The sequence below is a fragment of the Schistocerca cancellata genome, chromosome 2 (genome assembly GCF_023864275.1).
Source record: "Schistocerca cancellata isolate TAMUIC-IGC-003103 chromosome 2, iqSchCanc2.1, whole genome shotgun sequence".
Classification (NCBI taxonomy): domain Eukaryota; kingdom Metazoa; phylum Arthropoda; class Insecta; order Orthoptera; family Acrididae; genus Schistocerca; species Schistocerca cancellata.
In genome coordinates this window covers 644,329,838-644,343,003 of record NC_064627.1, presented here as the reverse complement: position 1 = coordinate 644,343,003, position 13,166 = coordinate 644,329,838, and the positions used below count along the sequence as shown (strand labels likewise).

The 13,166-nt window shown below is 40.6% G+C and overlaps 1 protein-coding gene across 2 annotated transcripts in view; it reads right to left on the bottom strand.

Annotated features, from left to right (window-relative positions):
* The window catches only part of LOC126162313 (neuropeptide CCHamide-1 receptor-like), a 706,059-nt gene extending 693,322 nt beyond the window's left edge, over window positions 1-12,737 (bottom strand). Inside the window, exon 1 of one of the 2 annotated variants that reach the window (XM_049918737.1) lies at window positions 12,670-12,737. The gene's annotated coding sequence lies outside the window, so the exon portion shown is untranslated. The remainder of the gene's footprint in view (window positions 1-12,669) is intronic. The other variant, XM_049918738.1, reaches the window with a different exon arrangement.
* Between the last annotated feature and the right edge of the window lie 429 nt (window positions 12,738-13,166).

The window sequence follows — 13,166 nt, the reverse complement described above, 5'->3', positions numbered from 1 at the left end:
TTAGTTTGGTAATGATTAACTTTTTTATTTCAGGTGGGTTGTGTAATATGTGTATGTAACAGTTTTGTGCGTATTGCCTATTGCGTTTCTATGCATGTTATGTGGTATGCGTCGTCGTCAGTAATCGTGGAAGCTTTGTCGTGCTGAGAAAAGCTGTCTTGCTCTTCCGTCATTACACCTGTAAAGTCGCCCGTATATTTGGATGATTAACTTCTTTATTTTGTTTAGTACGTACATCGTTTTTATCACAAATTTGTTTGTGTAGATTCACGTCAAGGTATCTAGAAGTATTGCCGAGTTTTAGAATGTCAGTCGTACGTATGTCTATGGCGTTTTGTTAGCGTTTCCTGGTTAGGTTCCAGTATGTAAAAAGTATTGTCTGTGTTTTATTGGGATTTGGCATGATCCTCCACGTGCATCTCCAGGCTTGTAGTCTGTGTTGGTACGTTGCTTTTGTTCCGAGTCCGATGCAACAGCAAGAAGTACCGTCTTTGTAAAGCGCATCCGTCGCTCCTGGACTCGTCATTGTTGATATGTCTGCGTCATACAGCAGAGGTGAACACTTCCAATGCGGAATTCACAGATCCTCTCTGTTAGGTACTTTCATTAGTATCATTTTTGCTTGAAAGTCCTAGTTGGATTAATTTAAATACTGTAGTCGTACACAGTGCTACATTTTGTCAAATACGAGGTCTATGTACAGAAATATGTGCGTAGAATTACCATTCTTGAAACTCTGAGTGGCTCCGTTGATTACTTTGACCCATCTTTCCCATCGGGAGTAGTCCTTTGCCTGCTACATGACTCGTCGGGCGGTTAGTTATTATCCGATTGAAGGTTATCTCTCTCGTTTCTTTCAGGAAGATAAGAATGAATGAGTGAGGGTCGGTTGACAGTGTCAAATGGTGCAAGGTGTTCGAAATTCTGAAAAAAATAGGACTAACGCCCATACCTTCAGATGTCAGACACTCAGTGCTGTATCAAACGTTGTATGTTGATAATCAACCAAAATTCCGATTTAGTTCGTGCTATGTGCTGTCGTCCAGCAGAACGGGCGTAAACGATAATTAAAAGTAACACCGGAACTACAGAGCACAGGAAAAGCTTAACTGTGAGTAACTAATATGCATAAATTCCGTGCGGAAGTTTGTAAAGCATTATATAGTCGTATCAAGGATCGTAGGTTCATATCCCAATGATGATCATTTTTTGCACTATATCGTGCGTGAAAGTGTCACATGGGAATATTAATAATTCAGTGTGGTTGATGTCATTGTTTCTTTATTCTACTGTGCCGATTCATTATTATGTGAAACTACATATCCACTATCTGCTTCATCACCAGTGATGTTTGTTCTGTCGCACATGTCTGACAGAACATCACAAGTCTTTACAGTTGTACTCTATAAGTTTACTACTTTCAGCTAACGAAGCGAAGGAAGACTGCCAAAAAAACATTGCTAAAAATCTCCCAAAATCCTTTTTCACCTCAGGAAAATGTTCTCCCATATAACAGTTTCATGCTCATTCGAAAGGAACCTTCCTGGCGCCCAAAGGGAGTACTGGGGCAAAGTACGTAGGGGTCCCAACCTGAGGCCTGGCCACATGGTCTCGTTCCCACTCTCCAGGAACCCAGGAAAGCGTAGGAACGTGGAGTAGAAGTACAATGAACATCGTTTATTTATTTTTCTTTCGTTCTTTCTTTATTTTTATTTTTTTATTTTTGTCATGAATACCACCGATAATATCACGAAACCGGCGGCACGCGAGGAGGAAGGCTTAGCAAGACGTCACACTAATTGAGACTATCTACGCATAGTATTACCGAGAAGAACGTTCCGATTATCAGTGAATATGTCGGTTCTAAGTGTGGAAGAGGTGGGAATCAACTCTTCATGACATGAACACCCCAGCTCTGGGGTGGGTTAAGAGAGACATTGCAGAGGAAATTGGAGAAAAGCTGTATGTTTTTTAGATTGCAGAAAACTGCCCAATCGCGTTCATTAAGAAACTGCTAAAAGTTGGGATAGTCTTCTCGCCATCAGCAAACAAGCAGTGTGCTGCGTGTCTACAAATCCACCTCACAGCGCTCGTCTTTGCTTACGGGATGTATCCCGCGTTCGGAAAGAGGAGCATTTGTGTAGGTATACTATAAGAAGTCGTACGGATAACTAGGGACAACGTCTGTCGCACCAAGAACCAGACACTTTGAAAGCGGAACCTTTAGAACGACGACCTCACTCTCTAACAACTCACCAAAGTGAAATCTACGAAACTATCCTTCATAGATACGCCTTTCCTGTACACCACAGCTCTGGTGTTATCTTTAATTACCGTTTACGCATGTTCCACTGGACGACGACAACACGTAGCACGAACTAAATTGGTGTTTTTGTTAATACTCTATCTACATACAACTTTTGGTACCGTCCTGAGCGTCTGACATCTGGAGGTTTGGGTGTAAGCTACGGTGAAAGATGAGGGATATACAAGATGTGCAAGAACCAAGATGGAAGAGTAGGACTGATACAACAAGAATGGAGTGCTCGGATTAAAAAGAGTGTAAGACGCAGTCTTCCGCCACCACGTTCAATCTGCATGTAGAAAAAGCAATGACTGAAGTAAAGTAAATGTTGAAGAATGGAATTAAATTTTAGGCGGAAAGGATGCCAACGATAAGATTCGCTAATGACTCTGCTGTCCTCAGTTAAAAATGAAGAAGAGTCACAAATTTGATGAATAGAGTGAAAATTTCACTGAGCACTGAATAAGGATGAGAGTAAGTAGGAATACGTCAAAAGCAATAAGAAGAAGCTGAAATGAGAACAGCAGGAAACTGAACATCAAAATTCATGATTACGGAATAGACGAAGTTAACGAATTCTGCTACCTCGGAAGCAAAATAACCCGTGACGGAAGACACAAGAAGGACATAACAAACAAACTAACATAGCCAAGGAGGGGATTCCCGGTCAAGAGTAGTCTACTGGTACCAAACGTAGTCCTTAACTGCAGGAAGACTTTTCTGAGAATGTACGTTTCGAGCACATAATTTTGTGGTAGGGAATCATGGACAGTACAAAAACCAGAAAAGAAGAAAATAGAAGCGTTTGAGACGTGGTGCTGCAGAAAAATGTTGAAAATCAGATGGACTGATAAGATATACAATGCGGAGGTTCTCCGCAGAACCGGTGAGGAAAGGATCATATTATGAGGAGGTTCCTGGCAGAATCGGCGAGGAAAGGAACGTATGAAAGACCTGACAAAAAAGGAACAGGATGATTGACCATCTGTTAAAACATGGTACTAGACGGAACTGTAGACACTAAAAGCTGTAGGGGAAGACACACGTTGGAATACACCAAGCCAGATAAGGAAAAAATTCACTCTTTTCTAGAAGATTGGCACTGTCTTAACAGTTAAACACTTAAGATTAGTGACATTGGGAGCTATGATATGAAGTGGGGCTTTCTGTAGCTGGGTACCTCTGATCCCGTTTTGTCTACGTCAAAGTTTCGTCCCGAACAGATTGCGTCCTTAATTTAGTTGCTTTCTTATGTATTTAGTTGACTCTTCTGTCTGCTTTTACGGCTGTCAAAATTTGGGACAGATAGATTTCATATTTCGTCTGAACTAGCTGTCGGATCTGTTGTCTTAGAAAAGTAGACTTTTGCATATTCCATTTAAATATATCTATTGATTGCGTTTTTCGGTTATCGGTTGTTTTCTATTTGGGTAATGTTAGTGTCGTGACGTTAAACTGTAAATTATTTGAATATTTTCGAGAATCTACCATTTTCAGTCTAGCTGACTACAAGTATTACCCCTTTGTCTTTGGAGAAATGCTGATGCTTTTTATGCGTCGCGAGTCAGTTCTTTAGTCGTCTTCGGTCTAGCTTTGTATATGTATACGTAGATTCCTTCCTCCTGTCGGTTTTGGTCGAGTACTTCGTTTGCTATAGATGGTTTCTTGTTTTTGGTGATATTTACTCTGTGACTGTCTGTTTTGTGTCTTATGGAAGTTTCTACTTTTTGTCTGCATTTCGAGGTTTTTTCTGTCAGTTACGCCCACTGCGACAGATATCTTGGTAATTTTTGTCTGCGTAATGCCTTGTTCCTTGTGTGAGGATCTGTATGTTTTGTGTTGTCAGTTAAGAGCGTGGTAGGCAGTTGGTAACTTGTTACAGTCTACGGTGCTGGGCTCTGATATTTAGCCAGTTTTGCTCTGTAGAGTATGTTGTTGTTGGGCACAGAGTCGAGTCTGTATTCTATTAAGATTGACTAATTGGTACTTAACTTCGTTACAGGTTATGTCAGCAGTAAGTAATAGAGTGCTCTTCTGTTTTCATTTTGTGCCGCCTTATCGTCCAGCATGTGCTATCTTGTATTTAGGTATCGCATTATTATCTAGCGGTGAAATGTAACGTTCGAATCAGTCGGGTTTGGAACGGATGTCCTGCTGGATTGAACGATGGGGGCTCCAATGAAAACCTTAAAAGTAGACTTTTCGCGCCATTGTTCTCCAAGATGGCAGTACTGTTACTAACTATGTAAGGAATGCGCTATGGGCAGCAGCATACTACAGACAAGTGAAACGCGGCCATATTATCGGTTCAAAATGGCTGCCTCGCTTGCGGCACACACCAAGGAAGAAAATAGTGTGTGTCATGCTTTCCTAAGCACTGAGGGCGCGAAACCTATTGAAATCTATTGGAGAATGAAGGTCCCGTATGGTGACACAAATCTATTGCTGCAGCAAGCCATGTAGAAAGTTCGGAAACGGCGTGACTTCTGTGACAGCCGCTCAGCCCCCGGGTCAGGCACACTTGTGACACCACAGCCTACTGCTGCAGTTGAAGCCAGTGTGATGGAAAATCGCCATGTGACGAGGCATTAAATAGCCGCAGATCCGGACATTAGTCATGGCTCAGTTCATCATATCATTCATGGAGTGCTTAAGTTTCGCAAAGTGTCTGCAAGATGGTTGCCAACGTAACTCACTCCAGAACTGAAGGAGCTACGCTTTGAACACTGAAGAACTTTTGTGGCTCTTTGAAACATAAGGTGACGGCTTCTCCGTGTGAATCGTTAAAACAAACGAAACTTGGGCGCACTACCACCAACGCGAAACAAAGAGAGCAAGGAAGGAGTGGCGCCATTCATCATCAGGGAAACTATACAAGTTCCGGATGCACTCTTCTGCAGGAAATGTTTTGGTGAACTGTTTGGGGAAGAACGAGGCGTTGGTTGGGAACACTACAGGACTAGGGGAAACACCATCACCAGAGCATCGTATTCCAGTACGTTAAAATAATAAGTCTCGTCGTGCAGTAAGTTCAATGCGACGTGGATTTCTGACCAAGTGTGTCATTTTGGAACCTGATAATGCTCGGCCTCTCTGCTCCTGTATATCCTGTAGTGATAATATGTGCCGAAGCACCCCTTTTGCATTTGCAAAGAGGTTTAGTTAGTTGTTTCGCCTTTGTGTATTAGCCATCGAAATGGCCGCTGGGAGGGCTTAGTTTGTCTGTTCGCCTGTCTTTTGTGTTTTTGTAATGTTTAGTCCTCTTTCAGAATACCACGTTCCCATGGTTGTGACGCGTAGTTTGCTACTCGTTTCTGTAGATTTTTGTTGATAATCTTCGTCTCCATTGGCGATACTGTGGTGGACCCTTATTTCTATATACTCCTTCGTTATATTTCCTCTAAATGTCGTAGTACCTCGACACTGCAAGTCAGATGAAAATCCAAGAGATATTCATTAGATAAGTACACCTGAAAGTCTGGATTTACATATCATTTATTGGTATTTGAGACGCATTTCATAATTGCTTGCGATCTCGGCCTCTACGCGATAACGGCAGGTTGAACAGTGCGTAAAGTACGTCTTAGAGACTGAGATATTCCCCTTCAGTCTGACAACTCCTCAAGTATTATGCCACGCCGCATGCGCAACCCTTCTTCGAAGAATGGCGCGTACAGTAGATCCCTTTAACCCGCATTTTTGTTAGAGATTCCACCGAGCGAACATATTTCGGGCCAGCCCAAAAACGTTCCTGTTGGAGTAGAAAAAAGGCTCTGATAGAAAAGAAGGAAATCTGATGTCTGAGTCCTTATTCCGCATTCCTCGCAAAAAATTTTGACATTCTAAATCCTTTTAGCCAGTCTCTCTTTGTTGTTAAACCTTCATATTCAGCGTCTGTCCCTCACTACCATTGTCAATGTATGTCTCTCTCACGCTGTCTCCTTTTTCTCCCCTTGAGTTACAGCATCTGCTGTCACTGTCTCCTCATTTACTTACACTTTCCTTTGTCTTTCGTTCTCAATGCCACTGTCTCCACCATACCCCGTGTAATTTCTTCCCCTAAACACACATGTTAAAAATTTTAGTCCAAAATGCGTCCTCCCCTATACCTATGAGGTAAAGTTTATACCTACGTGATAAAGTTCACCGGCGTTGGAAGGTTCAGACAGCCCAACCATATGTATGGTCTCCACTGATCGGTATTTTTCTATTCCACCTTCTTCTCTCTCTTTTGCTCCCATTGTTTCTATCTCCATGCATCTCAAGTTCTCTTTTAGTACCAATGTCTCTCAATGACCATCAATAATCCTTTCTCTTTGGCTCCCATTGCTGTTGTCTTCACCCATCTTTCTTTCTCTTTCACTGTCAGTTTCTTTCTCGCACCGTCGTTGTCTTCTCTCTCTTTCTCTCCCGCTGGCACTGCCATCTCTTTCTTCGATCTTCACTGTCTCTCTGCTACCCTCTTTGAGCACAAAAGGGCAATAATGTATTCGCATGCCTAAATTTTTGCTGAGCAGGACCGAACAGAATTAGCTGGTTCCGCACATTTCTGTCAGTCTTTTAAAAACTAACATATTCGCCCTTTTGGGCTCCGACAGAAGCATTTTTCTGCTGGTTCCTTTTTCATCACTGCTGCAAGCAGGATGTATTTGCTCATACGAAAGAAACTCTATACATCAGTAAAGTTTCGACGATTCATTTGTCTGCTTCAAAACATTTATATACATTGGCACACATAATCAACAAATAAGCACGCATAACCTAAGGTTAACACCAAATCGTTTGCTTTACAGTTTTTCTCAATATTTTGCCTATCGATTGCCATAGCCTATTTTCCTACATTAAAAATATGTTTCGGATTGTTGTTAATCTGATTGATAACAACATTTAAATAGCATTTAGGTCAATATTCACACAAAATATCTGTTGGTTTTATGTTATTAAAGCTTAAAAGTCATTAAATATAAAGATATGTTCACGTGATCGAAAACGCTCTGGCATTGGCTGATGGCTCTGGTGGCGTCACAGACTAGGAATGAGACGAAGCTGTACGTGTGTGCTATAGGAGCGTAAGTCGAAGTTACGAGGTTTTTACGTACTATCCTGCAAACAGTTCAGCTATTTAGTGGTGGAAAACGCAGTTTTAAATAACAACAGAAAGGAATTTTGTGAACGCTCAAAGTGGAAGCCTTGGAAAGTTGATGCATTTATGCCCCTCGCTTTTAGAGCAGCGATATGTGCAACGACGGACATTTCTTACCTTGCTGCCTGCATCATTAAACTCGCTCAAAACCAAATAATTGTCGAACTTTTACAAATGGGTCTGTGTACTATTACTAGATTGTCGACTATCAGTCATGAGCTACGATCCAAAGCACAACAGAATTATTCTTGGCAGAAGTTAGTGCTGATTTTCTCTCTACGAGATACTCTGCAGATATATTATATGGAGCAGGTATTTGGTGGCACAACAGATAGCGTATTGGACTGAAAATAAAGACCTCACATGTTCGAATACTAGAAGGATCAGTATTTCTAAATGTCTTACACCAAATACGAGAATAGCGTTAGCAAAAATTGATTGTAGCAGTTGTTTCGATTGTTGGATGTCTTATATATAACTTAACATTAGTCTCAGTCTGAGAAATGGTTAACAGAGCATAAATGCTTTTACTTTGCTAACAAATAATTCATTTTTCAGAAAAGAGTGCTAGTAGTGAAGCTACCATCATATTCACAGTACAACGATGTGCAGGACGATAAGATTATACGGTGAGATATAAAGCGTGTAGAATATGCAAGTGACACAAACGTAAGAGCTGTGACGTTTGTGAGTGTATACTAATGCTAGCGCCTGGAGCAGACTTACTTCATCATTGTGTAATATGATGAAATTGTAAAAGTTTAAACAATGAAGATCCTAGCTGGACAATGCGAACATAAAAACATTGTTCCTAATAAAGTAAAGAAGTGAGTGGTTACATTGACTAGAAAATATCTGTTTGGAAGTGGCGTGTGTGAACGGCGATTGCAGATGTAAGCGCATGTTAACAGGAAGGAGAATCCAGTAATATTCTGTTTCTGAGTAGTGTGGTGAAGTTTCGTAATTGTGATTCGGTTTTCATTTGAGAGGACTGTCAAGTCGTTTTACAAATAAGTTAAAATGTTCTTTCGGGTTAGATTCAAATCAGCGATCTGTGGAAATCAGCTTATAAAACTGATTGTCTACCAAATAATTGAGGTGTAGTTGGTAAAACGACAATTTTCACCAGGAGTTTAATTTTTCTGAATGACGCTATCCTTTGTTGTAACAGTGGGAGGGCATATCTACGAGATAAATTAATAATAACTTCACAGTACAACACGTTTCTCATTATGTTATCGAAGCTGTGCGTCGAGGTGGTGGCAATTTGCCGGTACTATGCAACCACATTTTACGCAACATTTCATTCTCTGGAACACTCAAATAGAACTTTTCAGGGGTTTTTGTAGACGTATTTGTACGGTATGGTGCTACACACGACTTGTAACCCATATTTCGAAACATAAATTCCAAAACAATACATCAAGGAGAATTAGCGATATGTCAGTAAGAGCAGCGAGATAGCGAATGACGTCAAAGGCATCACGCGACTCCAATGGAGCATTTTAGTGGGATTTCAAATTATTTGAATTTAATTTCCTTTTTTATAAAGGAATACTGAAATTCTAGACAAGCATGTTAAGAGTATAAAATGACACAGTCACGTAAGACAATTTACAGAACACAGACAAATGACCCAGTCATCGAAAACTCCCAGCTTGTGATTTGTAACGTAAAAAAGCAAAAAAGTTGTTAGAAATATTTTACTGATTTTGCTGTCTTTACAGTTTTACATAAATTTTGACAGTCATGTAAGTGCTTTTCAGGTATGTTAAGACCCATTTTAGCCTATTTTTTGCTCACTGCAATATCACTATTAGCATATTTGTGTAGCGTGAAGTGCCAGTTATACAGAGGTAGCCCATCATGAAGATCTATTGGTGAACATATCCTAACTAAAACATAGTTTGGTGACCTTAGACCCCTTTCGAAGACCCTAGAACCGTTACCATGAGTTCACAACGTCAGTTAAAACTACATTTACGCATCAGACCGATCAATAAGTGCATACGTAAGGTAACTTTGAACGTCTGTGTCTCGGTAACGAGTAACAATATCGAAAAATTACTCAGCGTTCCCCGAGGACATCTTGTAAGAACATATGATAAAAATTTCGACCGTTTGCCATGAACGCAAAATATAGAAATGGGCAACAAATCGTGGTTGTTCGAGTGTATCTTGATAACGGATAAATATTTTCGAAAAAGGCATTTCCAATTGAATGTCTAATGAAAGATCAGTTAAAATTCCAGCCATTACTGATAGTTATTTTTATAATTGCAGGCAAATACGGCTAAAAGCAAACTTTTTCGATTTTCTGTCTGACTACGGTAACTTTGAACATATGGAGTTAAGTAATGAATAATGATATCGAAGAGTGTTTAGAAGTTCCTCAAGAAATCATCTTAAGAATATGCAGTAAACATTTCGATGAGCTGCCGTGAACAGAAGTAACAGAATTGGCCATCCCCATAATTGGTACTTTTCGTACCAAAGAATCATGATTTTTCGGTGTTTTCTCAGGAGCCACTCATGAGCAAAGGGTGTTCTTATAAGCTGCCTAAGGTCACGCATAATGCGAAAGAATCAACCGATATGCTCGATTTTCCTGGGCTGGAAGAAGTTTGTAATATTTAAATTTTCACCCTGTAGTGTACGATAGCTACAGGATACCCTTTCTTCCGATAGGTATAAAAAAGGTCACTAGACCAAGGGCAATCCTGATCCCTTATCACTGTGACCTACTAAGCCCAATATGACTCCCTGCAAAGCTGCATTTCGCGCGGGAACATATTGGTACCGAGCACTGTCGTACGCCGGCCGATATAACTGGTTTGCAACTTAGTTGTCACGACCCTTCAGGAGGCGTTGTTGCAGCTCTGTGCCCTCAATGGAAAAGGAGTGAACGGAGAGTCGAGGACCACACCGAGGGTCTCTCTTTCCACCTTATGACGTACAGAATCTCCGATTGCAGCTTTTGTGGTCCTCCCGTCATAAAAACTTCTTTAAAAACAAGTGGGGATATTCGTTTGTGGATTCCTTATATTTTGTTGTTGCCAAGTACTGGTTCAAATGGCTCTGAGCACTATGGGACTTAACATCTGAGGTCATCAGTCCCCTAGAACTTAGAACTACTTAAACCTAACTAACCTAAGAACATCACACACATCCATGCCCGAGACAGGATTCGAACCTGCGACCGTAGCGGTCGCGCGGTTCCAGACTGAGGCGCCTAGAATCGCTCGGCCACACCGGCCGGCGCTAGGGCATCAAGTAAGTTGTCTGAATTGAAAATACACTAAAACACCAGAATTTTCCCAAGTCCCAGTCACTTGGTAACGTAATTGTACAGCTGATAATTCTACCAAGGTTGCAATATGAAAAGAAAATTCCACCATAAATGTAAATAATGTTACCACCAAACAGATTTTAACAGCTCAGTATATTAACCGGTTGTACTCAAAACACCAACCAGTAATGAGCATAATCGTATATTGAGAAAATTCTGCTTACTTCATCTGGCAGCCACAGCAACATGAAACATTACTGTCATCAACCTAAATTATCAGAAACGATTCTTTCACTTTTGCAATGTTCGTTCAATTTCCAGGTGATGTTCGTTTAATGCAAATACTCGTCTGATCGAAGTCCTCCACACAGTGTGTAATACATCTCATAGCACATCTGAGACAGTGCTGTATTAAACAAAGCACTACAATATTTCACTAACGTATGCACCCAGAACAAACTTATCATACACCATCACGATCAAGCAGTACCGGCAATGGCTATCACTGAATAAACAGGAAAAATACATGAATGCCACAGTAACGAAGGAGAGCCTAATGGCGCCTGCACGAATAGTAGTTAACAGTGTACATGAACTTGACTACTCTGATTAGCAACACACAATGGAAGCGGATATGACTAGAGCAGAAGTAAGAGAACGCATCTGAAGTCCTGGTGCACAGAAAAGCCTTTAGTTGGGCACCAAACTTAGCAGTTGCTTAACTATCTTACTAACAGTTACAGTACTGAAACAAACAGCCGTGACTTGATCACTACACAGTAGCTGAAAACACTGAGTCTCCAACACCATTAAGGTAGACAATTTCTACACGGTCAACAAAATTTTTCTGAGTTTGTGACCACATTGTCAATATGTAAATAAAAGCACCCTGGAATAGGTCACTTGCAACAGTGACCGAAACGGCGGTAGTTTTACATATTGAAAATGCAGTCACAAGCCCAGAAAATATTTTTAACTGTGACAATGGCCGTGGTAGACCACGTTTTTATTTGGTTTCTAAACGTTCTAACAACCCTACCACAACGAAGGTGAAAAATTAATTATGATTGTAGTGTTGCTCACGCTACTAAATATTGCATTTTCGGGCAACAAAAAAGTTATATTATGTGGCAGATGTCATTAGAGCACAGTTAATGAAGTCATCTCTTGAAATAATGGATAAATTAGGCACTCATCTTTTCGTGTTTCCCACGCTGGTTTCGTTGTGAACTCATGGCTCAATAGTCGAAAATCTAGGTAGTGATGATTCCAAGCTCGGATGCAAAGAGGCCTTGGTGTTATTCTGCGATATTCAAAAGTTTCTTTTCTTGATGATTAAACTTTTGCAAGTTAGGACAATGGTGATGTAAAAAAGTAATCACCACTCCGAATTTAAGTTACAATTCTTTTTTATTACTTTTGTTGCCATATCACGTAACTCGTTCCAAAACATCACTTTACAATATAAAACATACTTGAAAATATCTTCCTCACTGACTACAATTTGCATCTTTTTAACATGACGACCAGAGCTTAACTCTCTAATAACCGCTTACGCGCCCAAAATTCAGAGTTAGAAGTCTGTCAATGATCATAGTGACAAAAGAAAGAATACACATAAGAATAATTTCATTGCATATATATACATAGCGATGTATCGAAGTACCTCTACATTAATGAAATCATATCTGAATGTTGTCACAGAAATATGTTAACTATTTTACAGAAACACAGTAGAATATTGCTGGTATCGAGAGGTTGAGGTGAGGTGTCGTAATGCTTACGTAATTCAGGTACCATTACAACGTCTTATTCGTTCACAAACTTCAGCGCTCAGTTCTCTTGTGACCAATATACACAATGACGACACCGAGTAAGATAGAGAGCGGCGCTTTCCGTCTAGAGCCAAGTAAACAAGTTGTCAGCACTTACCGTGCATACGTCGAGAGTCGCACTTGTTGCTTACACGATGTCACTGGCCCGACTCATTGCTGTTCTTCTGCCGCAACTCTGGCGCAGATAAAACCTCACCCCAGCCAGAGAGGTCACCTCAGTATCGATAGAGTATAGCCAACACAACGTTTTACCAGTATTATATGCGAGAATCTCTTTTACGTTGGGAGCGTAAGCTCTTTATGAAAATTGACAAAACATTTGCAGCCTCGCCGGAATCAAGCATTTTTGACAATTTCATAGCGAACGTGGTACCTAGCGTAACGAATCAGAATCATTTTGCTCGTTTTAGCAAACTTTCTGCTGTAATGCTGAGTTTGATTAGGGCCGTGTGAAACCGCAGCCATTAGCGCTTTTAGGTCAACGAAATTTGATGTGCACTGATAAACACAAAAGATAGGTTCGTGACAAAAGAGCTGAGCGCGTTAAAATGCAAACACACACACACACACACACACACACACACACGTACACAC